The following is a 5,055-nucleotide window of genomic DNA, read 5'->3' as shown; positions in this document are numbered from 1 at the left end:
GTGGCTAGTTCTGAGAGCCAGGCCCTGGTACAGGCTGCAAGCCTGTGAGGGCGTAGAGGAAACAAGTGTGTTACAGAACAGCACACGCAGCCTCCAACAGGTGACAGCAGCTGCACTTCCATCGGGTCCTTCTCTGCAGGTGACATCTTCCATCTCCTTCAAGGAAGAGGAGCTGTGGGAGCCAGTGGCTGTAGGGATCCCTCACCACAGCACATGGGAGCAGTTTGAAAATCCTGTTGCTAACTGCAATAGAGGCAAGAGATCCAATTCTTCTTTTTAAAGTTCATTAGGTCAAAAGACTCAAACCTTGCAATTGTGCTGACACTTGTGAACTGGCAACTGTATTGAAATTATCCAGCTGTAGGGAATAGCTTGTGCTGCTTTTTTGAAATAAGAACCTAGTTGTACACCATATAAAAGTAATTATTTTTAAATGTGTAAATATGTTCAAACTTTTAGATAATCGTTTCTTTAATGCTGCAGTAATCTTTTTCTTCTGTAGTAATTTCAAGGTAAAATGCTATGTTAAGAAATCCAGGCTCTTTTTGAGAGGAAAATCTTTTCAATCAACTAATTTATGAAATATTGCTGTTCAGAATGGGTCAGATGTGTACAGACTTCTGGCATGTCTTTTGTATTTAAGAATCTTCCTCCAGAACTGAAATTGGCTATGAAAATGCCTTATCTTGTATTTTTCACTGTCTGATAACAAACGATAGCATTAAAAAATCCCAATAGTCATCACCAGTAGATGGAACTGGGAACATTTCCTCCAGAAGTTTCGTGGCAGAATGCAATGAAAAGCTCTGCTGTAAAATTACTTCTGCTAATGATTAAAGCTGAGTTTTCAAAACATGGATAGTTTTCTATTGTCACAGTAGTAGACACCCAGACTAGTATGTCTCTTGTCTTTCAGGGAGTCTGTAATTGCAGAAATATCTCTGACTCTCACCAGAAATGCAGATAGGCCTGAGAATCTTGTCAAACTGTCCCATAGAGAACCTCTAAATTACAGCACTTCCTCAAAGTGGGAACAAGCCTTTTCTTTTTCCAAATGCTTAATTCTGGCCAAAGAGTGTGCAAAAGTAGTGTTTCTTAACCCTATGGAAGTATTTTTGCCAAATGAAATAACATGCAAGAAACAAAGTAAAAGTCCACTCCCCAACCCTTAGAATCTGTAACCACTGATTCCCTGGGACATGTAACCGTGCAGAAATTTAAAACTCATTGTTCTTCAATGTGTATTGGTTTCAAAAGAATTTGGACCAGTATATGGCAATTTAATGTTCAAGTCTGAATTACAAAGGGCTTCAAGCTTTAAACCACTTGTATTGGGTTGAACAATTGTACAGTGTTAAGCCAATGAGTTCTTCAGTGCCTATAGTTCCTCTCCACGTGGCAAGGGAATAGATGCCATTTTGAACGGGTCATTGTGTTGAGGGGACTGTTTATTTAAAAAATAGTGAGTTCCATTGATTTATTCAGCAGTGAAAAGTCTCGTGTTCAAATCAGAGCAGTACATGTAGGTATAAATGTCTGGGCATTAATGACCGAGGTGAGAGTGCTCCAAGCAGGCAGTTCCTAGCACTGTAAGCTGTTGGGTCTCTTTCTCATACCGAGTTGTATAAGTAATAATGTGTTATTTGAATAAAATATGCAAATAAATGCCTGGCAAGCAGTATATATTTGTTATAAATTCCTTGCAGAGCATTCTGAATATCTGGAATGTACTCGGCTCAGAAATGGATTTAGTACTAGGTAATAGTTTGCACTACTTCTGATTTGCTCTGGATTTTTTAATGGTCCTTTGGTCTGCTTTCTTGTAGCAAAGCTGTCTGATACCGATTTATTCAGTATTAAAAAAGGAGAAACAGCCACAAAGTACATTCTAAAAACTTTATAACCTTCTTTTTAGTCTGGTTCACAATGTTTGATACTTTGAAATACAGCTCTCAGTTTGATCCTTGTGAAGCAAAGGTTACTTTGCACACTTCTTTCTGCACACAAGTAAGTGCACAGGACTGGGTTTTGCCAACTTCTTCCTTGTGCAGGTCTTGGAATGCATAAAGTGGCAGAGTATGTGTTTAAACAACAGAGTTCATACATGAGAAGTGAAAACTAAGGACTTGGGATGCTGTCAAGGCTCTTGGGGCTCAGAACTTGTTCTCCAAAAGAAACAAACCACCAACACACTTTGAAGAGCAAGGTTGTTCTGGGGGTGACTGTAATTGCCTGCAGGAGCTGTGAATAGTGGTTATGATGAGTGAAACACTGAACAGATGTATATAAATGACTTTACCTTTTGTTTCCTTCCAACCTGTCTGGTCAGAATCATAATTCTGAATACTTCACAAAGCAGATAGCTAAGATGTTTCTCCATGTTTGCCTGAACAAGGAGGAAGACTTTGAAGTATGCTGTGTGCTTTGCATTATTGTACTTTAGTGGATCATCTGAGCCTCAGTGTGGGGACTTGGTGCTGCTGCAGGCAGGCTGTTCTCATGGGATACACCTTAAGGTAACTTCTGGGGGAATTTGGAGAGCTGGGTTGTGTTAGGCCCATTGGACTTGAACATGTACCTCTTTTTAAATATCTGGGGTTTTCTAATGTTCTCCAGGGATAGTTTGACTTTGCCTCCAAGAAGTTATTGATTTTTTTATGAGTTTTTTTTTCATTTTGGACATGTGTACTAGAGAAATCTCAGTTCTGTGCACATAGTGGTGGAATATTTGTAGGTAAAAATAACAAATGGACTTTTGTTTAAGAATAAAAACAACAGCAAACCAACACACACACACAAAAAATAACAACAACAAACCTGACTACAAGGTTGAATACAGGGTGTATCCCCAGCTGGGTTTTTTGATGTGTGGCAGGGAGGGGGGTTACAATTAGACTAGTATGCACTGTGGATCGGTGCTTAATTTGTACATAAAAAGGAAAACTTTGTTTTGGGTAGTTTGTATTGTAAGGACAACATCTAAAGGCACTGTTTATCAGTCATTTATTTCCATTTAAAAAGATTATATTTTTGAGCAATGGAAACTGTACATGTTATCATTTATACATTACTGATAGCTAGGAATATAGAAAACCTGTTGCTATGACTCTGAAGATGTATCTGACTTGTCATTGATCTGTCCATCGCTGCATCACTAGTTTATGCAGATTCTCATAGTCATTTATTTAAAGAGATTGTAGTAACTGGTACAGTTACAACAGGAATTGTAACGTCAAATCTTTCAGTATATCTCAAATATGTATCCTTGTGATTGAGTTTAATCCTTTACCAAATGTTTGAATGGAATCTCATCTTGGAGCAATGACAAAATAGGTGCTGGAACAGATTTCCCTCGCCCCAACCCACACTTTATTTATTGAATAGGTCTTGTTTTGTATGTTATGTTTTCCCCCATAACAGGTTTGTGCCTTTTATTGGATATTTATTTAAAAGAAGCTACAATTTAGGTTGCTTTTTTTTCAGATGTATTCTTGTACAGCTGTTCCTTTATGTGAGTTCCTTCATTTTATAAGAATACAGAATGTGTGGAAAATATACTAGCCACAAACTGGAAAAACATTTTGAGGGATTATGTTCTATGAATTAATAATTTTTTTTTAAGAAGAAGCCTAAGCACAAGACTGGCTGTGTTGATATTTTAATTGTGAAACTTCACAATTTGTTAATACGCAAATTGTTTGTTTTTTAAAAACTGCTCATATCCAATTATTTGATGAAACAAGTTTTGGAAAAAAAAATAAACTTTGGCACATGTGAGGTGTGTGTATGTGATCATTTACGTGTTCTAGGGCTTAAGGCTTTCCATAATGCTGATAGCAGTGGCTGAATTAAGGCGCTTGGTTGGCTGTTACTCCTCTGCATTTACAGTGGGGAAGGGAAGGGCCCAGGGAGACCTTAGAGCCCCTTCCAGTGCCTAAATGGGAGAAGGAGAAATGACTTCAAACTGACAGGGCAGGGTTTGTTAAGTGTAAGAAGGAATTCTTTCCTGTGTGGGTGGTGAGGTCCTGGCACATGTTTCCCACAAAAGCTGTGGCTGTGCCATCCCCTGGAAGTGTTCCAGGCCAGCCTGCATGGGGCTTGGAGCAACCTGGGCTCTGGAAGGTGTCCCTGCCCGTGGCAGGGGTTGGATCTAGATGATCTTTAAGGTCCCTTTCTAACCCAAACCATTCTATGATACATATAATGTAGCGTTATCCCTTGTTCCCATTATCACTATAGCTTGACTTGATTAGTTGCCAAGTTTTCCTTTAATATGTTTTTTCTTTGGGAAGCAAGGACTGACTTTTCCTGTGTAATGGACTGGACTGGGAGGCAAGGGAGGGGAAGACACAAGCTGTTTGCATCACACAGGGGTGACTTCAGGTTGTCTTCTGAGGTGCCTCACTGCATTAGCATGAGGAACAGAGAAGAGATAAATATTTGGCTTGTTATTGTACCCTCAGAGTCACAATAACATATGAAGTGTAAAGGTTGTTTTAATAGCTCTGCAGGTTACCCTGTGAAAATCAACAGCACGAAAAGGGTGAATTGCGGAGTGTTGCTCCTGAGCCTTCTGGTGCCTGGGTGGGCACATTCTTGGGTTTTGGGAAGGTGTTTGAGTTCGGGTTCAGCTTGCCCAGAGCTGGATTCGACCCTCAGCACCAGCCCAGCAGTGTGTGGAGGACCTGGAACCGACAGGCTGCTTGGGTCTGGCTGCTGCAGCTGTTCATCGTTTCCAAATTAGAAGCCTCGAAGACCAATACTTTTTTATGGCTGTATTTTTGTTTCCTGAGGCTGCAGAGATCTATTTTCAGCTGGGAGCTTGGACGGTTTGATAGTTCATTCTTGCTGTGTCACCGCTCCACATCGCTGATGGATGGCACTTGACATCTGCAGGACCAAGGGCACGGGGGGATTGGGGGGGTAGAAACAAACACAGCAGATGTTATTGCTGATCCCTTAGAAATGATTATTGTCAGTTGTCGAAGGAAAACGCGTTACTCGCGCAGTCTCCTGCCCTCGGCGGGTTTGACCCGGCCCGGGCGGGAGCGCGGG

This window comes from Acanthisitta chloris, unplaced genomic scaffold (assembly GCF_000695815.1).
Source record: "Acanthisitta chloris isolate BGI_N310 unplaced genomic scaffold, ASM69581v1 scaffold35281, whole genome shotgun sequence".
NCBI lineage: Eukaryota > Metazoa > Chordata > Aves > Passeriformes > Acanthisittidae > Acanthisitta > Acanthisitta chloris.
The sequence above is the reverse complement of the archived record's forward strand: the minus strand, read 5'-3'. Positions refer to the sequence as shown.